The following is a 25,068-nucleotide window of genomic DNA, read 5'->3' on the forward strand; positions in this document are numbered from 1 at the left end:
GTTTGCCCATGTGCCACTTGGCTGATGTGTGTAGTTGTGTCAGCATGTGTTATACAGTGGACAGTAAGTGTGGGGTGTATGCAACACAGGTCTGCAGGTGTACATTTGTGAACATGGTGGAGGTGCACTGTCTGCATGTACGTGCATATTGGACACATGGGCAGGGTGGCATGCCCTGTATTGGCCAGTGTTAACATTCCATACTTTGGATTGGTGGTCAGTATGCATTGTACTACACACATTTTGGAACTTCAGTACACATGTGTCTGTATGACACGGGTTGACACTGTGCTGTGGGTGATATTGTTGTTGCTATCTGTCATTGGTTTGCATTACTAAGGTTAGCACTGTCCCAGCTGCATAATCCTTTATTAATGCACATTGTTCACCTACAGGGTTGCATGGACCGTGCTATCACAAACAGAAGAGATTCTCACTTATACAGTAAAAGTGCATTAGTCTCATGGACCCCTGCCATAAACTAAATACATAATAGAAGGTGTGAAGTTGTACCAAAAAAGAGTTACATACCAAGAAGGGATAACCTTTCTGGTCAGTATAATTGGGAAAATACAATCCCTCAATAAACATACAAGGCAAGCTTCAAAATACAAAATGGCAAGGATTCCAAAGACAACACTAAAGCTTTCTTCAGTGTTGTTCATAATCTACAGGGGAAATCTCAGATCGGGTCACAGTTAATGTAAATGGTCACAAAGTGCACTTATCTGACTGACATTACCAATTCCTTGTCAGACAGTTTGAATGCGGAATTCACCACCCTGTCATTACACAAGGGCCACATTTCCAGACTTGAAGAATGTAAAACCTGATGATTCACAGACACTCTAGTTAAAACATCTTTTTAACAATGTACACACCACAGTGGTAATGGTACTGGACAGTGTCCCTGGCTGCGCCATACACAAGCTGACATATGAAGTCACCATTCACCTAAACACTCTGTTCAGATGCAGCCTCTATACATGTTACATACTTGTGGAATGACGCACGGTGATGATGTTCACAGTCCACAAGGGTTGAGCTACAACATCTTCTTCTTCTTCTCCTTTTGGATGCTCCCATTAGGGGTCACCACAGTACATTTCTTCCTGGCCTCTGCATCTTGCGCTATCACACCATCCACCTGCATGTCCTCTCTCACCACAGCCATAAACCTCATCTTAGGAATTCCTCTTTTCCTGTTACCTGGCGACTTCATCCTTAGCATCTATGTCACAATATACTCTGCATCCCTCCTCAGCACATGTACAAACCAACTTAATCCTGCCTATCTGGCATAATCTACTAACCTTCAAACCTGGCCTGACCCTCTAATATACTTATTCTTAAACCTGTCCACCGTCGTCACACCCAGTGCAAATGTTAACATAAATTGATTAAGGGTAGAACTACAACAGGTCCTGGAAACTCTCACCCTATAAGCCAGACCAATGTTATCTGGAAGGCTATGGAGCACAGCATTATGGAACTCATTAACAGAGACATTATGAACCTGCAAACACTGCACCATACCCACTTAGGTTCTCTAAAGGTCAGATCATGGCTCCTACACCTAGTAGACTTCAAGCCAGTCAACAAGGCTATAGGTGAGGGAGGGGAGGTCAACACAGCCAAGCTATAGCTCACCAGCAATTCATACCCATCCCACATACTGGTATTATACATAACCTCAACAAACTGACCATAAACGATTGTTAGATGATGGCTTGACAACTGACGAACATATGTAGGACACACAGTAACATATGCAGCCTCCATGTACTATTCTATGCCAGTAACAAGTGGTATTCACCTGCACTCAGTCCTGGGACCACTCCTGTTTGGCATATAGCTTTCTTAGGTACAAGCAAACACAGTAGGGATATGTCTGCCCACGTTTGATGACAATTCATACTGTGGGCTATACTTTATTCTCCAGATGACACACACATCCTCCAAAAGGGTATCATACAGACAGACATCTGTTGTCAAACTCATGCTGTAAAGCTATAAGCCAAAGAAAGCATAGTTATCCACTTTAAGAAAACAAAGTATCCCCAGAGTACCACATAGGTAGTAGCCCCCAAAATGTGGAACAGGTACTAATGTATACATAGAGCCATGTGTTAAGTCATTTCTCCTTTGATAATCACATTACCAAAGGGTTTTGGAAATCCCTCAGTGGAGCACATAAGCAATAAAGGGTTTGCATGCAGATCCACAGAGGTTGTTGCACACCTATAATGATTAGTCATCTTTGCCAGACTTCGCTTGCTTTGGAACAGGTTTCAAATATACCTGAAGCATAAACCCTCACTTACACTCTTCAACAGAAACCATGATGAGTGGATGTGAAACGGAAGATGTAGCCCAGGGATCACTGCAGTGGCTAAGCTTGTCACAAGCATACAGAAGTGACCTAAGGTTTGGAAAGCGCCAGCACGCTCTGGCAAAGATAACACATGCGTTCATGGAGTAAGCAGAGTACCCACCTATGAAATACTTGAGGTCACATGTATGTATATGGATTTGCCCCACAGCTACCTTACATGTGTAATGCACATATAGTTGTTATTGTGATATGTCATACACTAGAAAAATCTAAACCAACTCCACATTGGTACACAGACAGCAAGTGCGCGATTCAAACTTTTTCCTAACTACATTAGGATACTACAGCAGTATGCATTTACACGATGCACTATACACATTACTGGAATTTCACCTTTCCACAGGTATATTTGTAGTATGGTGACATCATCAGACATGACAAGGATGTGTATACCACTTTTAAGGGGTGTGAGTAGTCTCCAAAAAGGTTGCTTTTATTCAGGGAAGAACACACTCACAGTTGGCAAGTGGAGGATTCAAACCCCTACCTAGCTACATCATTATATTACAACAGTACACATTTACACAGCACGCTATATACATTACTGGGATCTTTGCTTTCCACAGGTATATTTGTAGGATGGTGACATCATCAGACTTGACAAAGATGAGTATACCACTTTTAAGGTATGTGAGTAGTCTCCAAAAAGATTGCTCCGCCCCAGGAAGACACACACAAAGTCAGCAAGTGCAGGATTCAAATCCCTACTTAACTATGTTATGATACTACAGCAGTATGCATTGACACGACGCGCTCTACACATTATTGGGATTTTTATCTTTCCACAGGTATATTTGTAGGATGGTGACATCATCAGACTTTACAAAGATGAGTATACCACTTTTAAGGTGTTTGAGTAGTCTCCAAAAGGGTTGCTTTTCCCCAGGGAGACACACACACAGTTGGCAAGTGCAAGATTCAAACCCCTACCTAACTACACTATAATACTACAGCAATACACATTTACATGCCACACTATAGACATTTCTGAGACTTTAACCTTTCCACGGGTATATTTGTAGGATAGTGACATCATGAGACGACAAAGATGAGTATACCACTTTTAAGGGGTGTGAGTAGTCTCCAAAAAGGTTGCTCTCTCCCACACACACACACACACACACACACACACACACACACACACACACACACACACACACACACACAGTTGGCAAGTGCAGTGTTCTTAATCCAAACTAAGTACATCTTTACACTTCAGCAAGCAATATGGAGTTACAGGGTGCAATACAGACATTACTTGCTGACAGTCTACCCAAAGGTTTTTTTAACATTTGCTAACCTCAGCAGGCTTATCATACTAGGTGCATTGTGAGTGTATTGTATGCATAGGCCATGACCATATCATATATGGCTTGATGCACCACATGCTGGCACACACAGGGTCAAACCTTGAGTAGCATCTTACCTTCACCTACATGATACTGCAATATAACATAAAGATGATAAACTTCAGCAACTGGCTGAGCTTCTGGTGTCATTCAAAGGGGATCCAGTCTCTGTCTTCTTATGATGACATGATAGACAAGCCTTGTTGCTTCACTACAGATGGTTTACACCTGTCGCCCCTATGGTTCTGAATACTGGTCAAGGCTCTTGCTGTCCCCATATTACCTTTTTTAGGCAAGGCTCAAAGGTTCATAGGTTCATAGGTAGGTACTAGCTGTTGGCCCTGGGGCCTATACAAGCCCAGCCAAAAAGGTACCCTGGCTTTTGCCACCCAAGGAATTTATTTTCCTGTGCCACTGTCGAGCAAAGACACAGAAGTGATCCCCAGGGTGAAATTCCTATTTCCCATCCAATCATCAAGATTTTTCTTGAAGAGTGCTAATGAGGAGCTTTGTTTGATATAGATAGGTAGTTTATTCTGGAGTATGTGAAGTCTCTGGGACCGGAATCTATCCCTCCAGCATGTTCTGTTTATTGTGGTGACAAGGTTTAGGTCCCTAGAGCATGTGGGTTCATAGGTAGGTACTAGGCTATCTGCCCAAGGGCATTTATAAGCCTAGCCAGAATGTGTTGACTTTCGCCTCCCTTTTAAATTAGTTTCCTGGGCCTCTGTCTAGCAGGGCCACTGAAGTTATCCCATAGGTAAATTTACAATTTCCCATCCACTCGTCAAGATTCCTCTTGAAGAGAGTCTACGAGGGGCTCTGCCTAACATCAACTGGGATTCTATTCCAGAGCGAGGGAAGTCTCTGGGACAAGAATCTATCCCACCAGCACGTCCTGTTTTTTTTGCTTTACTGAGGTTTAATTCACTGGAGTGTGTGGCTCTAAGAGATTTGTTTTTCTTGAGGTGGAGCATGTCCATTAATTCTGGGTTGGACATGGCCTTATATATCAGGCATAGATCACCTCTGAGCAGGCAGTAAGCAACCAAGTAGAGCTGGACTTTCTTTAGTCGAGCTGCATAGGGCATCTCTTTGAGGCCCATGATCCTCTTGGTGAGGTACGTCTGTGGTCTTACCAGCTGTTGGATGTGCCAATTAAGGTACATACCAAATGGGGCATTGTACTCTATTATGGTCCTAATGAGTAATGAGTAGAGGGGCACAATGACCTCTCTTGATCTAGAGGTGAACCTTTTCATGATTAGGTGGGCTACATAGAAGGAATATCTAACCACTTTGGCAATGTGATTATCAAAGGAGAGGTTACTATCTACCTGGGTCCCCAGGTCCCTAATTATATTTTCCATACCTAGTGGATTACCACCTATGTGGTAATTCATGAGTACTTTGTTTTTTCCAAAGGGGATGACTATGCATTTTTTGGAATTCAGCTTGAGGCCATGGTTTTGACACCAAGTATCTGTCTCTGTAAGACCCTTCTGGAGGATGTTTGTGTCAGCCAGAGAGTCAATTATGGCCCCCAGTTTGCAGTCATCTGTGAACTTGGTCAGCCACAGTCCTCCTGTGCTTGCCTGTACCTCAGAGTTATATATACTGAACAGGAGGGGTCCCAGGACCGAGACCTGTGTGATGCCACTTGCGACTGGTTTAGAGTCAGACATGGCACCCGCAACTCTGATCATGTGTGTTCTATCTGTGAGCCAGTTGGCCACCCATCTCGTGACATAGGGGTTAATGTTCAAGCTGGTAAGCTTGTCTATGATGCCAGAGTGGGGAATGGTGTCAAAGGACTTAGTGAGGTCCAGGTAGGCTGTGTGGACTACCTTCCCTTCATCTATGGCCTTGGTAACTGTTTCAAAGAAGTCAACTAGGTTTAGGAGGCAGGATCTGCCTTTAACAAAGCCGAACTTGGTAGGGTCTAGTGCCTGGAGGTTCCCAATGTCTCTGTTTATGAGTTCCATGATAATTCGTTCCATAGCTTTGCATACCAGGCTGGTCAGGCTTATAGGGCAATAGTTCCCAGATTCAATTGTGGCACCACCTTTGTGGAGCAGGATGACTTTTTCTGTATCCCATTCTTTGGGTACATAGCCTGTGGTAAGGCTGAGTCTGAACAGTGAATTTAGGTGAGGGTTTAGTTCCTTTTGGAGGTCTTGTAAGATGCAGCCTGGGATACCATCCGATCCCATTTATGCTGTGTTCTTAGCTTTGGAGAGGGCTGTTTTTACCTGCAGGTCCGTGATGTCTGGGGCTCTGCATTCTTCTGGGATGAACACAGGCCCTTTTGGGGGTGAGGGGGGTGAAGTTTGCACTAAACTTGTCCCCCAGGATGTTGGCAATGTCAGTTGGTTCACTGTATATTTTGCCATTTTGCAGTAGCTCAAAGCATATCTGAGAGTTGCCACCTAAATGTTTGATATAGCAAAAGAAGGCTTTGTGGTTATCTTTAGATTCCTTGGCAATTTTTCTTTAGAAACAGGCCTTGGATGATTTTATGAGCGATCGTAGTTTCTGGCTAATAATGATCAGTGATGCCTTTCCTTTTTGGAATTTTGCTGTATCATGTAGTAGTTTCCTCCTTCTGTTGCATAGATTATTTATGGCAAAGGACCACCAGACTGGTTTCCTCTATTTGGAGGAGTGAGTCTTGGTTTTACTCGGGATGGCTCAATCCATGTATCCCTGTAGATGCTCATATAATGCACTTGTAAAGGATTCTGCGGATTGGATAGCTTTATCCTGTAGCAAGGGGGCTTTGAAACTTTCCACTTCAGTCTTGAGAAGTGTGAAGTTTGCTTTTGAACAGTTTTTCACAGTGGTTTCCTTGACTGGGGGTGTGGTCGGGATGTGGATGTCCAGTGTGATTACTTTATGATCTGATCTTACCAGCGAGGGGTTTACCTCTGGTGTGAAACACTGATCCCCCATGTTGGTGATGATCAGGTCCAGTATGTTGTCACCTCTAGTGGGTGTGGTGACCAGCTGTTCCAGGGCATTTGAGTTTATAAACTCTAGGAAGCATTGAGCAAAGGAGTTTGTACTTGAGTAATTCTCCCAGTCAATGTTTGGGTAGTTGAAATCTCCTAATATCATGGTGTTTGGTAGGACCTTTATATTTTCCAGTGTACTCAGGAATGCTGAGTGAGGGTCCTGAGACAAGGTAGGTGATCTGTAGCAGGCTACGATCTGATAAGCAGCTTTGCCCACTTTTAGTTGCACTTGGATGGTCTCCGAGGCCTCGTGCTGTGCCACTAACCTGGAGGTGTGGGTATCCTTTATGAAAATGGATACACCCCCCTCCTTTTGTATTTCGGTCCGGGATTTGCAGCTGAAGCTCGGAGAGATTGGGATTTCTTTAAGTGGAGCATGTCCAACAGCTCTGTGTTTGACATAGTTTTGTATGCTAGGCAGAGATCACCTCTGAGTAGGTGATATGTGACAGAGTATAGCTGGAATGTTTTGAGACGGTCTGTGTAGGGTATGTATTTGAGGCTGCTAATCCTCTTTGTGAGGTATTTCTGCGGGCTTTCCAGTGGTTGTAGATGTCTTGTGAGGTACATACCAAAAGGGGTGTTGTACCCTATAATGGATCTAATGAGTGATGAGTAGAGGGGAACAATGACCTCTTTTTTTCTGCATGAGAAACCTTTTGTGAAGAGGTGTGCCATGTAGAAGGATTTCCTGACTACTGTGGTGATGTGATTATCAAAGGAGAGTCTACTGACCACCTGTGTCCCAAGGTCTCTTATCACACTTTCAGTGTTAAGTATACTACCGCCTATGTTGTAGTTCATGGGTACAGAGTTTTTATCAAAGGGGATGACAATGCACTTTTTGGCATTGAGCTTGAGGCCATGGCTTTGACACCAGGCATCTGTCTCAGTGAAGCCCTTTTGTAGGATGTCCACATCGTTAGTAGTTTTGATTATGGCTCCTAGTTTGCAATCATCTGGGAACTTCATTAGCCAAAGACCTTCTGTGTTAGCCTGTACTTCAGGGAAGTAGATACCAAACAGGACAGGACACAGGACTGAACCCTGTGGTACTCCACTTGTCACTGGTCTGAAGTCGGACTTGGAGTCTGCTACTTTCACAGTGTGGGTTCTATCAGTGAGCCATTTGGCAACCCATCTTGTGACAGAGGGATTTATACCTAGTTTAGTGTATTTATCTATAATTCCAGAGTGGGGGATGGTGTCAAAAGCCGTGGCAAGATCTAGATAGGCTGTGTGAACCACCTTACCCTTGTCTACAGCTTTGGTGACTGCTTCGAAGAAGTCTATCAGGTTTAGGAGACATGATCTGCCTTTTACAAACCCAAAATGGTTGTGGTCCAGAGATTGGAGACTGCCAATTTCTTTGTTTATAAGTTCCATGATGATACGTTCCTTGGCCTTGCAGACCAGGCTCATCAGGCTAATGGGGCGATAGTTCCTGGGGTCCATGGTGGCTCCCCCCTTGTGTAGTGGGATAACCGTCACTGTGCACCATTCAGCAGGCACAAAGCCTGAGGTGAGGCTATGATTGAACATGGTACTTAGGTGTAGTGCCAGTTCATTCTGTAGTTCATTTAGAATGCAGCCTGGGATGTTATCTGGTCCCATGGATGCTGTGTTCCTGGCTTTGGAGAGTGGGTTTACCTGTGCAGCCGTGATGACAGAAACTTTGCATTCTTCCGGTATAGAGATGGGCTCTTTCATGTGTGAGAGGGGGGTAAAGTTAGCACTGATCCTATCTGCCAGGATGTTGGCAATATCAGTTGGGTCTGTATATTTAGTGCCATTGTGCTGTAACTCAGAGCAGATCTGAGTGTTGCCATTGTGATTCTTGACATAGCTATAGAATGCTTTGTGGTTGTCTTTAGAATCAGTGGCAATTTTGTTTTCTTAACTAGCTTTGGAGGATTTTATCAGGGATCACAGCTTCTTACTGAGGCTGACCAAGGAGCTCCTCCACTCATGGGCTTTACCTTCTTTTGCAACAGTTTCTTCCTTCTGTTGTGCAGTTTGTTTATGGCAGGGGACCACCAGATTGGCTTCCTTTTCTTGGAGGATAGCATCTTGGTTCTGTTTGGGATAGCACGATCCATGCACTCATGTAAGTGCTTATAAAGTGCAATTGTGTAGGATTCAGTAGTTGTAACTGTATTGTCCATCTGCATGGGCATCCTGAAGTTCACCACTTCTGTCTTAAGAATCATGAAGTTGTCTTTGGAGATATTTTTTAACATGGTTTCCTTAATGGGGGGTGGAGGCAGAATGTGGATATGTAGGGTAATTAGCTGATAGTCAGATCGGACCAATAAGGTGTTGACTTTAGGTGTGGAACACCGGTCACTCAGGACAGACCAAACCCTGTAACCAACACAAATAACCACAAAGTGAGCTAAATGCTACTCATTGCCAGAAGTCTCAGCCTCCAGGTGCACACACTAGAGGCACTTATCAGTATGGAGAATATTGATATCTGTGCAGTAACAGAAACCTAGTTCAAGGCTCCAGAGGGCACACCAGCACTACCAGAATACTACTCATTCCATACCTTCCAGTATCAGAACCTGGATCATAGCACATAGGGTGGAGATGTATCCATATTCATCAAGGATACCTACACCTCTCTCTACATGCTGTCTACAGGATATGTACCCATAGAATGTTGCACATTCTTCCCACTCCACAGGGGTGGGGCCACAAAAGACCCTTGGCATTCATGCACTATGAGCCTGATGAGTCTGATCTGCAAGGCAATGGAGCCAATCATAATGGAAGTCAACAATAAAGCATTGGGAACCTTCACATAGTTGAGCACACCCAGTTTGGCTTCGTCAAATGCAGATCACGCCTCTTGACTGGGTGGATTTCTTTGAGATAGTTACCCAGGCTACAGATGATTGAAATGAGCTCCACACAGCCTACTTATACCTCGCTAAGGCCTTTGACACCATTCCCCAGTCAGGTATCATAGATGAACTCACCAACCTGGGCATGAATCCATACATCACAAGATGGATTGCAAACTGGCTCACAAATAGATCCCACAAATTAAGAGTTGCTAGCTACATGTCAGACTCTACACTGGTAACAGCTGGTGCCCCCCAGGGTTCAGTCCTGGGGTCCCTTCTGCTTGGTATAGACTTCTCAAAAGTACATGCCAACACAGGAGGGCTGTGGTTGACTAAGTTTGCTGGGAAATGTAAAGTGTTTGCCATAATAGATTCCCCAGATGGCACAAATATTCTCCAGAAGGGACTCTATGAGACAGATGTGTGGTGTCAGAATCATGGAAGAATGCATAGTAATCCCCTTTGGTGAAAACAAAGTACCCACAAACTACCACATAGGTGTTACCCCCTTAAAACTGACAAGGTAATAAGGGATCTGGGGACACAAGTAGATAGTCATCTTTCCTTTGACAACCATGCTGCCAAAGTGATTGGGAAATCCTATGTGGCCCACCTAATCAACAAAGGGTTTGCATTAGGATCAAAAGAGGTAGTGGTGGCCCTCTACTCTTAAGTCATCAGACCCATCATTGAGTACAATGCACCATTTTGGATGTACTCAAATAAGCATATCCAGCAGCTGTAGAGACCACAGAGGTACCATACCAAGAGGATTACTGGCCTCAAACAGTTGTGTTATGCAACACAACTGGTAAAACTAAATCTGTTCTCCGTTATGCACCACCTACTCAGAGGCACACTCTGCCTAACATACAGAGCCATGTCCAACACATAACTGTTGAACATGCTCCATCTACGGATAACAAAATTGAGTTGCACTACACACTCCAGGGATATGAACCTCATCACAACAATGAATACAACATGCTGGTGGGATAGAGTACCATCCTAGACACTTGCCTTACTGTGGAACAGAGTCCCAATGTACATCAGACAGAGCCCCTCACTGACATTCTTCAATAGGAACCTTGATGAGTGGATGGGAAACAGACAATTCATGCCAGGCATCACATCAGCAGCCCCACTAGAAAGGGACTTAGGGTACTAACTATTAGAACTAGGGCTTGGGAGACTACCCAATGGGGTGGTGAAAGCTGCACAACTTGCCTAGGCTAATATATGCCTTTGTGAAGATAGTCTACTACATACCTATGAACCTATGTGACAGGTACATGTCTACAGATAGTAGCTGTGTACTTCACTGTACAGTCATATTGAACAGCAGGCACATGGACCACATACACTGTAATACTTACAGATACTGGTGGCTGTTATGCACAGTGGGTAAGATGTGCACCTCATGTCTTTTGTGCCATTAGGATGTGTGCTGGGTGGGACAGTCCTGGATGGCTCCCTGTCATGGTCACCCTCTTACACACATCTCTGCCATCCATCTTTGGCTTATTATACTGTGTTCCCCCTACATATATATATAGGTACATAGGTAGATAATAGGCTATCTGCCTGAAGGCATATATTAGTATGGCCAGAATGTGCAGCTATCACCACACATGGGGTTAGTTCCCTAGGCCTACATGTAGTAGAGCTGATGAAGTGATCCATGGTGTGACAGTTCACTTTCACATACACTCATCAAGGCTCCTCTGGAAGAGTGTCAGTTAGGGACTCAGCTTAATGTAGGTTGGGAGCGATTCCAAAGAAAGGGAAGTCTGTGAGTTAGTAATATATCCCTCCAACATGTTCTATTTATTGTTGTGATGATGATATCCCTAGAGCATGTGGCACAGTGAGCTTGGGTTTACTTCAGATAGCGCATGTACATCAGTTCTGCATTGGACATGGACCTGTCTGTTGGGCAGAGATCGCCTGAGTAGACAGTATGCAACAGAGTGCAGATTGAGTTAAATTCAGTCTTGCTGCATGGGGCAACTGTTTGAGGCCAGTAATCCTCTTGTTGAAGTACTTCAGTGGTCTTTCCAGCTGCTGAAGGTGCCTAGTGAGATTCATCGCAAGTGTGCCGTGATACTCTCTGATGGGTCTGATGAATGAGTAGAGGGAACCTCCTTTGACCTACATGCAAAGACCTTGGCAATTTGTGGGAACACATAGCATGATTTTCTAACCACTTTGTGAATGTGTTTCTGGAAGTAGAGATGACTATCCACATGTGTCCATAGATCCCTTATTATTACCTCCATATTTAGGGTGTTGGCACCTATGTGGTATTTGTATGAATGTAGCTCGAGGCCATAATTTTGACACCACATCTGTCCGACTGAGACCCTTTTTAAGGATGTCTCTGTTGTCCCAAACATCGATTATGACAACCTTTTTTCAGTCATCCACAAACTTTGCTAAACATAGATCTCATGTGTTTGACTGCATTTCTGAAAAGTATACACCAGACATGAGGGGTCCCAGGACTGAGCCATGGGGGACAGCAGTTGTTACCAGCTTGAACAGGAGACCACGATTCTTACCTTGTGGGATCTATCTGTGCCCCAGTTGGCAATCCATCAGATGACATACGTGTTTATGCACAGGTTGTTGAATTTGTGGGTACGACATGTGTGTGGGAGGTTGGAAAAGGGCTTTTCAAGGTCTATGTAGGCTTTGTGGAGCTCATTTCATTGATGTATGTCCTGGGTGACTGCCTTGAAAACTGTCTAGCAGTTTTAGGAACCATGATCTGCCCCTGACCAAACCACAATGGGTAGGGTTGGGTGTTTGTAGGCTCCCAATAGCTCTGTTTATGAGTTCCATAATGATGGACTCCATGGCCTTGAAGATCAGGCGTATTAGGCTTATAAGATTATAGTTCCCATGGTCTGTTGTGCACCGACACTTGTGGAGTGTGTCAAATGTTGCTGTAATCCATTCAACAGTTTCATATCCTGTACAGAGGGTGAGTCTCAACAGACTGTTCAGGTACAGGGTCTGTTTGTTTTGGAGTTCACATATGACACAGCCAGGGAAACCATGTCATCCCATAGACGCCGTGTTTTTAGGTTTGGATAGAGCTGTTTAACCATTGTATATGTGATTTCTGGGTTTTCACAATCTCCAGGTATGGTAACGGGCCCTTTTGCCAGTGAGAGGGGAGTAAATATGTATGAACCTGTCTGACAAGATGTTGGCAATGTCAGTCATGTACATGCATTCATTTACACTTTGCACTGACTCAGAACATATATGAGTTTACATTGATATTTATGACATAGCGAAAGAAAGCTTCATGGTTCTCTATGGACTCTTTGGCAATATTTTTGCCAGAACACGGCTTGGATAATGTTAGGAGTGCTCATTGTTCCTTGATGATACTGATCGGAGATTTATTGATCTTCTTTGCATTTTCACTTTCATTGAACAACTTAAGTACTTGTAGTACATAGTTTGATTATGACAGGGGTCCAATATATTGTATGGGTCTGTTTTCATATCACTGTGTGTGCAAGGCAGGATTGGTGAATAGTGACAAGTGTCTGGAGTAAGAACTGCAACTGCCAGATATGTGTGGCCCACTGCTGTACTCAAACATGGCCTAAGTGTGTGAGCATGCCCAGTATGACCTTTCAGTATGTTGTTGAGTAACATTTGCTTCGATTGTTTAAGTGTGTGAGCATGCCCAGTATGACCTTTCAGTATGTTGTTGAGTAACATTTGCTTCGATTGTTTAAGTGTGTGAGTATGCCCAATATGACCTTTCAGTATGTTGCTGACTGAAATTTGCTAAATTTGTTAAGTGTGTGAGCATGCCCACTATGGGCATATATACTATATGTGTGTGAAAAATCAAGTTGGTTTTTACTTCAGGGCTCACCTTTGTGTTGTACATTGACAGGAAGCATGCTGTGCCTGCAGGGCTTCCATGAGTCAATTTGCATAGACTTATCAACATTTCTACATACAGGGGGGACAGCTATCATTTGTACATTTCTATCTGGGGGGGCACACCTGATTGTTACTGTGGGTGTACATAGGATGAGGGGTACACCTGACACTTATACACATTTGCAAGGCCCACACTGCTATGTCAGGTACTCCATTTCAGTCTGTACTGTTGCCTATCGTACTGGCTTGAGGCATACCACTGTATTACAGACCTTAGCTTGCAATTACACACATATTAGTTTGTGACTTCATAGCCTACCCAACCCACATCACACTGCCTGGCCTGCTGTTATCTGTCTGCATAGGCCTGAGGGGAGGTTACTCATATGCCTCTTCAGAGGGCATGATACAGCATTTGTTTGTGTTTGCGTTTGTCTACAATTGTCCTGCTGGCTGTGACTGTTAGGTATGTGACCCCCACAAATGGCATGTGTGAGTGACTTAAGTTGTTTCTGTGCCAGTGAAATGCTGTCATGGCTTAGTGGTTCAGTACTGTGACTATAGTGCACAGTATCCTGAGTTCGAGCCCTGTCACTGCTTTTTATTTTCCTGCTGGGCAGACCTAACTGGTTAAGGAACAGTAAAGCAGGTGTGAGTGTGTTTACCCGACTTTGCTCGACTTTGCCCAACATTTCCCAACTTTGCCCAACATTGCCCGACGTTGTGCTGGTTAGCACAGTGTGCAGCTACTCACAATTGTATTTAAATATGCTCAATACTGGTAAAATTTGCTTAGCAGTGCTTTATATTGCTTAAAATAGGGACTCATGCCTCAGGTGGTGCTGCAGGGCTGCCTATGTCAGATGCACATATTACACTCTCTATACATGTTTGAAAACAGGTAGTGTCAAGTTAGGCATCCCTTTTACTGTATGTGCGAGTCAGAGAGAGGTGCCATTTCCAGGGTTTCTACTGAGTCAGTGTATGTGCTATGCATTGCCTCTTTGCCAAGGCCAGGGCATACTGGGCATGCCTCCTTCTGCCTACTGGGGCAGACTCAGGTTGTTCCTCCTCTGAGTCACACTGTGCCTGTGCAGGCCTTGGCAATGGTGGGGGGCTGTTTGGCCCTGCCCAATGTTGTTCCTGCTGCAGCTGTTTCTGCAGGATCATATTGTGTAGCATGGCACATACCATGACAATTTGGGTACATGTAGTTGGTGAGTACTGAAAGGCTCCACCAGATGTATCCAGGCACTGGAACCTTGACTTGAGCATCCCAAACACACGCTCAATTATGTTTCTTGTTTGTGCGTGTGCCTCATTATGGACTTCTTGTTCAGGTGTGTGTGCATTTCTGATGGGTGTCATCATCCACGGCTCCAGTGCGTATCCAGCATCCCCCACTAGGTGACCGTCAGGGATATCCCCATCGGCAAATCTCTGGTACAGCTACGTCAGATGCCAGATGTGGGAATATTGATAACTTCCAGGGCAGCCAGCACACACATTCATTATTATGTCCTGGACATCACACATGACCTGGAAGTTGATGGAGGGGAAGCCCTTGCGGTTGATGTAGACCCTACCCCACTTTTCGGGTGGTGCTTTGATGTGTATGTGCGTGCAGTCTATTGCACCCACTACCTCAGGGTATTCTGCTATTTGGTGGAAAAGATGCATATTGCTGGCCAATGCCTCATGGGAATTGGGGAAATATACGTGCTCACTGACATGTGCTGACATGGCATCAAGGAAATGGTGCAGTACCCTGGACGCTGATGCCTGTGAAATCCCCATCATATCACCATTTGGTTTCTGGAAGGTACCTGTAGCTAGTATTCTTAGGCCAACACATACCTTGGTATCCACTGGGATGGGTTCCCTTCTGTTGGTTCTGTGTGTGAGGTGTGGCTGGCACAGCTCAACAATTTGCTGCAGGAGGTCTCTGTCCACCCTATAGCGCTCCACTATCTCCAGCTCATGCAGCCCCTGGTAGGTTACCCTGGGTCTGTACACTCTTCTCCGTCTCCTCACTGTGGGTTGCTCAGCAGCATTCACAACATCACCACCCTCAACACCTTGCACATGCTGGTTTATGATAGCAAGAGCAGCCCCTAACATTTTGTCTGACTTTAAAGTTTTTCAGCTTTCCCTCTTTGTTTTCTGCAGTGTTGCAGAGTTCTTTGGAAAAAAACAGGGAAGAATGCTGTTTGCAGAGTTTAAAGTGCTGGGCTGGGCTGGGCTAGTCTGCTGCCTGTGTAATTGGCTGATTCTGATATATTTCACCTGGCAGCTCTGCTAGTTCTCCTTGGTTAACTTCCTACTACTTCTTTTCCTTCCTTTTCCCTTTCTGTTTCCGCCCAGGGCAGCGCTGCGCAAACGAGCGCACATGAGTGCACACACGCACACACGCACGCACATGCTGTGTGCATGTTTGCAAGAAATTTCAGATATATTCACGGCGTACACCTTTGGTTTCTGGTTTTCAAAAAGAACAACTGTAGACACGCCTCTTACAATCCTGAGCAACTCAGGGCAAATACAAGACAGTGTGCTCCAATAAGCTTACAGCCTTTCTGACACACCCCCTCATGATGTTACCTATATTCTACTCTACTACTCACCTACTCCTACACTTACACTCTTGGGACATGGCTCACATGCTGGGGAAAATTTGGATTCACTATCCTTATCCTCATTTGCATAGGATTGCCTACTAATGCATGGTTACATCTCTCACACTGAGCTTCGCCCCTTAGCAACCACTACTCAGTGGCCATGTTGTCTTCAGCCTGCCATTCACCCGCATGACAGAATAAGCTTTTTAGTGAAAATGGCTATTTTTTTGCTATATTTAAATTATTTTCTTGTTTTTTAAAGCGCCACACGTTTGCGGGGTGCTGCACTATGCTTAAACATTGGAGATCGGGGGAAAAAGTTAGATTTTAATAATTTTAAACATTTATAAATGCCAATGGCCTTATATTTGGCCATTGGCATGCTTCCTCAACTGTATGCATCCTTTATTTGGAGCTGTCATAGCTCCTTTTAGCTATTTGCAGAATGGTACTCCATTACCAACGGAGTACATTTCTGCAGATAACAGTAATCTTCCACAGACAGGTTAGTGTTTCCGGGATTGCAACTTTACCTCATTTGCATAGCTTTCAGCAGCAAATGAGGTAATTTGCATACCATGACGCTGTCTGTGCAAGAGTAGCTTTAGCAGCTCTCGTGCATGCCCCTGCTGGCTGTACCTGGATCGCACGGCAGACATATTGCCTCTGTGAGCTCCTATGCTCCTCTTGGACTCTGTGCAAGCTTTCGTAAATCCAGTCCTAAGAGAAAAAAACATGTTATATTCCACCTAATCATAAGATTAAAAGTTCAAGCACATTATTTGAAATAATATTCTGCATTGCCCCTTTAAAATAATTGCATTAACTTAAACATTCTGTGGCATAGAAAGTAACTAAACATCAGTCTATCTGCTTACATTCTGCTGCACAGATTCTGTCAGTATGCTTGGCAAATAGTCTAATGTCCTTTTTCAGTGTTGTAATGCCTTGTTTACATTAGATCCATTCCCAGTAATGCACTGGGGCTCCTTGGTCATTTAGATGATGAAATGAGTTGAAAGGTGAAAGGTTATTGCAAACACATTGTAGCTGCATGGAATTGTGAGTAATGGAACATCACCATGCTAACAGACCTCTCGGCCTACTCAGCAAAGTGGAAAAATAAACATATTTAAGTATTTACCTGAAGAAAAAGTCAAAATATGCAGGATTCAGCCTGAAACAGAAGAAGTAACACACCCAATACAAATCTTAACATCTTTAACTCTGCCACCTCCGATCTGACTCCTGTCTTTTCATCAGTGCCACTGTCTCCAACCCATATAACATAGCTGACCTCACTACCATCTTGTAGATCTTTACTTTCACTCTTACTGGTACCCATCTGTCACAAATCACTCCTGACACTCTTCTCCACCCACTCCACCCTGCCTGCACTCTCTTCTTCACCTCTCTTCCACACTCACCATTACTCTGCACTGTTGATCCCAAGTATTTGAACTTATTCACCTTCACCAGCTCTGCTCCCTGCATTCTCACCATTCCTCTGTATTCCCTCTCATTTATACACATATATTCTGTCTTAGTCCTGCGATCTTCATTCCTCTCCCTTCTAGACCATATCTCCATCTCTCTTGGGCCTCCTCAACCTGTTCCCTACTTTCACTACAAATCACAACATCTTCTGTAAACATCATAGTCCACTGGGACTCCTGCCTAATTTCATCTGTCAACCAGTCCATCACTATTGTAAATAAGAAATCTCTCAGAGCTGATCCTTGATGTAATCCCACCTCCACCTTGAAAGCATCCATCAGTTCTACTGCAGACCTCACCACTGCCCTCTTATATATCCTGTACCATTCTTACATACTTCTCTGCCACTCCCGACTTTCTCATACAATACCACAGCTCCTCTCTAGGCACCCTATCATATGCTTTCTGTAGGTCCACAACAACACAGTGCAACTCCTTTGGACATTCTCTGTACTTCTTGCATCAACACCCTCAGAGCAAACATCACATCTGTAGAGACAACTTCACTATACACACCTGTCCATGGCTGCATCTGCCCTCAGGTTTGTGTCTAATGCATTCTTGGCTCCACTGTAGTCACATCCAATTGGGCAGTCCAATTCAGATCCAGCAGTTCTATGCCATCACACTCTCTTGTAAACCTACCATGAGCAACATCTGCCTGTGTCCATTTCTGTGGTCATGAATGCCAACATTCTACTGGAATAGATGAGCTATAGTGGGGTTCCTTTACATACTCCTAACATGATACACTTATGAAAGCTCCACCCCATCACTGGAGGATGAGCTGCCTGATTCAACCCAGACTCCTAGTTATGTGCATGGTTACCGTACCCAGCACTCATGATCCTTCCACTTGTGCTAACATTGTTGTGTCCTGTCATTGTGCACCACTTAAATGATGACTGTGTCATGCCCATCCTTATGGTCTGTTTGGGTGTGATAATATCAGATACACAGCATAGCCAGACAATACTCTTTGATGCATAACCTGATTGTGTTGATTCATGCAGTAGCTTTATTATGTGCTTCTCTTATCACAACCAACAGTTGTGGACCAGATACCACCTATTTCCCTGTGCCACAATGTTAAGTTTACCTCTGTCTCAAGAGGGGTCCCACTGCAGCTAGTTCCTGGGATGACTCCTATCCTGGTTCTTCCTTGACTGCTGCAACAGATATGTCAGGCAATGCTGTGGTATACCCACATTGTAATTGTTTTCAAAGCGCTATATTTTGCAGCATGGTGGAGACCACAGATATCTTGCTACAGATTTCTGGAGGTACAGTGTTTATGACAGTGCAGTGTTTATACACTATCTCATGAAGGTCTTGGGAGTTCTGGATGGAGGTCACCAGCCATGATTCCAAGGCATATTCAAAATCATCTGCAACACACAACAGGTGATACCATTATGAGTGGTCTGTTACCTCCATTTATGGAACCAGACTATCAGGGTCTCTATTTATAGCAATGTGCACAGCTTTCAACTAGATAACCCTACATAAAGTAACTCTGCACAAAATAATAGTTTAGTTTGCACATGTGCCAGCTATGGGAATCATGGAAACTTTGTTGATGGTACACATATACAGTGTATATAATAACCTGAGTGGGACAAACTACCTGGCAGTGTATGGAGTGGATCGTCTTCCAGATGACATACCAAAAGCTATGTGAAATGGGGGCAGTGCCTTGGCAGCAAGATAGGTGTAGTTAATGGCCCCAGGACCTCAGGGAAATGGGCTATGTCAAGGAATAGTCACATATTAGTGGTTCTATCATCTGTTGTCTGTGAAGCTCTTCCACGTGCTGCAGTATCATGTCCTAATGATGCCGATTGCCTGTGAAACTACTAAGATGTCCTCTGTTGCCTACTGAGACTACCCACAGCAAGGACAGTTAATTCTACACAAACCTTCATGTCCATAGGCAGTCCATGGTTCACCCTAGAGTGAATGTGATGTTGGCACTTGTCTACTAATTCCTGTATGGTATCTCTGTCTATACGATAACAGTCGACAATGTTCCAGTAGTGGAGGAGATGGTAAGTCACCCTCTGGTAGACTCTCCTGTAACACAGAGAGCAGTGGCACATAACATCCCCTCTCTCCTCATGGCTGCCACACTTTTCACAAATGTATTATTTTAGTTAGAGAGTGAGAGGCAGTCCATGCAAGATGCTTGAGTACCTTGCTGTGAAACTGTGTTCTCTGAGCATATGGGAATTGGGCCCATGTATTAGATCCTTTTATTTTAGATTGTAAATGGTTTACATATAGCTATGCTCTTTGCATATGGATTATGTCCTATTTGGATACCTTGCATTTCATACTATATAGTTTGACATATAATGTTTGAAAAATGTTTTTAAATTTATGTTTATCTCATTTATCATTTAGTCCTTTTATTATTATTAACCAAGAAGTGAAATTGTTCTGGGATCATTTTTAAGCCGGTCACTAAGCACACTCCCCCTTGTCACCTGTTGTCTCATAGGTAGCTATCTACTCCTTAATCAATGCCTGATGTTTGCTGGACATCCACATCCAGATATCCCTTTCTACACCCACCATGTAGATGTTCTTAGCTGATGGCAGAGCATTTTCAGTCAGTGGGTCCTCTTGATGGAACCAGATTCTTCATAATGTCAGAGTCTCTCCATGCTTTTTTGTGGCACTCAGAGATGAAGTGAAATCCCACTTCCTCATAGACTCATATGTAAATGTTTTACTTATACAGTTTGAATGAGTTTCTACATACCTATAAGTAGTTAAAATTTGGCTAAGTTATACTAACATCACAAATCTATATTTGTAACTATCTACTACTTGTGTGTTATATTTATGTGCCGGTGATGTCCACTGCTTTGAACATTGGAATATAAATGCTCATCTGTATATGACCTGTCTTGGTTGTTCTAGCCATAAGCCATTAATCATTGCTAGTGTGCCCTTTCTACCCCATTATTCCTGACACTGAACGATCATCTGGCCTCCCCCTGGACTGGGGAAGAGCCATTTTGATATTGGGCACCCTTATTCGTTTTCACAGCAAGAGTAGAATGGAGATCATATACGTCTCGATGTATACCATCATGTTGGTGAGAAGATTTCCTATGCAACGTAGCCTTGTCCCTACCAGAATTCTTCAGTGCAATTTGCATTGATGGGTGAGGGTTACTGTTGTGTCCATTGTCAAGAAGAATTAATTGGACAATAGGGATTTCCTTTATTCTTCTATGAAGTTTTACAAACTGCTGTATTTTGTCCAGAATTAGTGAGCTGCAACATTGAGAGGTATGGCAAGCAGACTCTACATTTACACACACACACACACACACACACACACACACACACACACACATGCACGCATGCATGCACGCATGTACGCATGCGCACACACACTCACACACACACACACACACACACACACACACACACACACACACACACACACACACACACACACACACACACACACACACACACACACACACACACACACACACACACACACACACACACACACACACTCATCCATTGATCACTGCAGCCCTCCACTCTTGATCTGACTCACAGACATACTCACCCATTCACCCACATGCACATTGCAACACACATACATGGATGTATGATGCAGTGATGCAGCGGTAGCATCATTGCCTCACAACAAGAGGTTCTCCCATTCGATTCTCGTCTGGAGTGCCTTCTGGGCAGAGTCTGCATGACCTCCCTGAAATCATGTGGGTTTTCTCTGGGTATTCCGGTTTCCTCCCACATTATAAAGACATGCATCTGGAGTGTTTCTCTCCAGGCCCCTGCTGAAAATTGGTTTTGTTCCAAGTTGGACTTTCCCGGTCAACAAATGTTAAATAAAATAAATAAAGTAATAAATACACACACACACACACACACACACACACACACACACACACACACACACACACACACACACACACACACACATATGCACACACACATCCATTGAACATCACAACCTCCTACACTCGATCTGACTCATAGACACACTCACCCATTCACCCACACACCTGTTGCAACACACACCCCCACAGCCATACACACACAGAAACTCTGAAACCCATCCCTAACCTCTCAACTATAACCACCCAGAGAGACACACAGTTGCTGACTTAGACAAACACACACACACACACACACACACACACACACACACACACACACACACACACACACACACACACACACATACACACACACACACTCACACACAAACACATCCAACTGCATTCATACTCCTGCTGACATGCCACATACACACATACTCACAAATCCCCACCCATATGTCTTCACTGAACTTATCAAAACATTTATTTATCAAAACATAAAAAACGGTTTTTATTTCAGGGACACCTTAGTTACACTAAGCGGGGATTATTATGGTCTGTTTAACTTCCATTTCCCCATGTTGCATAAAGTATGTAGTGTAAATGCATAAATAATTACACTAACACACGCTAAGCATACGCAATCTATCTAGCAACACAACAGATGTCAGGAAGAGATATTTAGTTTAACTGCAGCAGGATGTCACAGTATGATTAACTAGTTAAAACCATAAATATAGCAAACTCTATTCATATGAAGTAACCAGGATTTGAACACATGCATCTAAAGAAAACTATATGATAGCACTTACATATTTTACTATACTGTCTTCCTGTTTTTACTGAATTGGCTGTAGTCTGCAGATATATAAATATGTATGCAGAGTTGGGAAATAAAGGAATATTTATGTGTAAAATGCCAACAGGGGCAAGGTGGCCTCAGGGTTAGAAATAAGGCTGTAAAACTAATTTAAGGATATAACTAAACATGCAGTAAATAGTTAAGAAGGGGATTTAAAGACCATTTAAACTTCAATTAGAAGTCCTTACATCTGGCAAATAGTAAACACAGAAGGAGGGAGAGATGCAAATAACATAACAAGATTCTTAGTTTTGAATTAGTTCTGTTATTAGCAGAGTCTGTTCAGTGTAAATACTTTTTTGTCCAACAATACCACAAGTATTCATTCTGTCTAGCTCTTTAATCTTTTACAACTTCTATTATACTGTTATAGTCACTAGTAACATGTTCTTATATATGATAAACTTCATAAGGCTTTAGTGGTGTGCCAATTGTACAGTATACCTGTTATGTTTGTGTCTCCATAAGAATTGTTATTATTAGTACTAAACCTGTTCTGTATGGAATTCACAGAGCTTCTTTTCTCATATGTATTAAGTTTAAGCAAACAGGCTTACATATATATATTCATTTACAATTTGCCATAGCTATTTGACATACTAGTAGAAGTTTTATTCACATATGGATGCTATAGGTGCACTGTAGTAGGGATCTAGTATGATAATCTTTTGGATGAGATTTTCTTTGTACATATGTATAGAATTGTTAGTTTTTTTTTCTGTTTGTTTTTGTACTTCTTCTTCTAAGGGGTTCGGGTGGGTAGGCACCGGGGTATGCCAGAAGGAGTACTTTACTACTTTCTCCTCTACATTCAAACTTTCTACAGGCACAAATCAGACGTGGATCTCCATCTCCTTTTTTTTCTATTGCAATTATAGTGTAGGCTCTTTTCAACACACATTAATCTATCCATACCTAATATTACGACTCCAAATATATAATGTTTCCTTACACCATGTTTAGAATTAACATACATGAGTTGGTCTATTGACTGTTGGAATATCAAAGGCTTACAAAATACTGCTAAAAAAAACTGCTACTCCACCTTGTTTTTAAATCCCAGGCTAGTATCTGTTTTCTTCAAGAAACACACCTATCTAAAGAAGAGTGGGAGAATGTAAAAAATAGAAAATGGATTAGGTCTATAATAAGTGCTGGTGATAGCACAAATTCGAAGGGTGTGGCCATTATAATTAAGAAACAATTCCAGGAAGCTATTAACGAATTTAAATCTGATATAAATGGCAGATGGTGTTACTTCACTTCTACGCTCCCAGACTCCTCCAAACCAATTCTTTTCTTAAATCTATATGGACCATGCTCTCAACAACAAACTTTTATTTTAGAAATTTATAATATACTAAACACATTTCCAAATTACTTGTTCATAGTAGGTGGGGATTGGAACGCTGTAATAGATCCTAGTCTAGACCGCACCAGCAACTCCTCCTCTTATAACTTCCAAGCTTCTATAGCCCTAGAGGAACTTATCTCAGATTTTAATCTTATAGACACTATTACTTTTAGTAATATTTTGACTAAAGAAAATCTATATACTTTCTACTCTAACTGCCACAAATCTTGGTCACGTCTAGACTTCTTTCTAATTTCAGACACCCTATCTAAATTCAGAAATACTTTCAATATTGAACCCCAATTTCTTTCTGATCATGCAAAAATCTCTCTCAAAATTAGATTCACTACACCTGCTTTTGCCTTTGCTAACTGGACCCTTAACAATAACTTACTAAATAATAAAGATATATTAAATAAAATTAATAACATACTAACGGATCTGGACATAAATCTTACAAAGTCCCAAATACCTCCAGACATCCAATGGGCGGCTTGCAAAGCTGAAATGAGAGGTTTTTTGATTAGTAAAGCTTCCTTTCTTAAAAAACTCAACATAAAAAAAGAAAATATTTTATCCTTAAAACTGTCATCTTTAGAAATAAAACAGAGATTATCCCCAGACCCAAAAACTGATGAACTGATCAATACAACGCGCAAAGATTTATTTGAACTTCACTCACAAAATTATTCCTTACAGGAACAAAAATTTATAGCAACATATTCTGAATGGGCACAAATTCCCTCAAGAACCTTGGCAAGAATATTAAAAAACAATAACGGTGCTCCAAGAATATCCACCCTTTATTACCAAGGGAAAATCTACAAATCAGATTCTGAAATAATACATTTATTCTTTGAATTATTTTCAGATATTTATAGTAGAAATGATCGCAACACTCTCAAACCTCAGATGGAGTCTTTCCTTAACTCCATTAATTTCCCCTCTCTTAAAGCTAATCAAGTCTCACTCTTATCTGCCCCGTTCGACATTCAAGAAATACAAAACTTCATAAATAACCTCAAAACAGGCAAATCTCCGGGCCCAGATGGCTTTACCACTAACTTCTTCAAAGTTTTTTGTTCAAAAATCTCCTCCATTCTATTAAAAGTCTTTAATTGTATTATAAAGAAGGGCATTACTGACCTCCATTGGAACAACTCAAAAACTATCTTATTATTAAAAAACAAACAAGACAAAGCAGACCCACATAATTATAGACCAATCTCGTTAATAAATGTTGACATTAAGATTTTTGCTGCTATTTTAGCTAACAGACTACAAAAGATACTCCCATCCTTAATATCTCCTGACCAAGCTGGTTTTATGAGCAATAGACACACATG

Source organism: Protopterus annectens, chromosome 13.part0, assembly GCF_019279795.1.
Source record: "Protopterus annectens isolate FY-2018-M chromosome 13.part0, PAN1.0, whole genome shotgun sequence".
Lineage (NCBI taxonomy): Eukaryota > Metazoa > Chordata > Ceratodontiformes > Protopteridae > Protopterus > Protopterus annectens.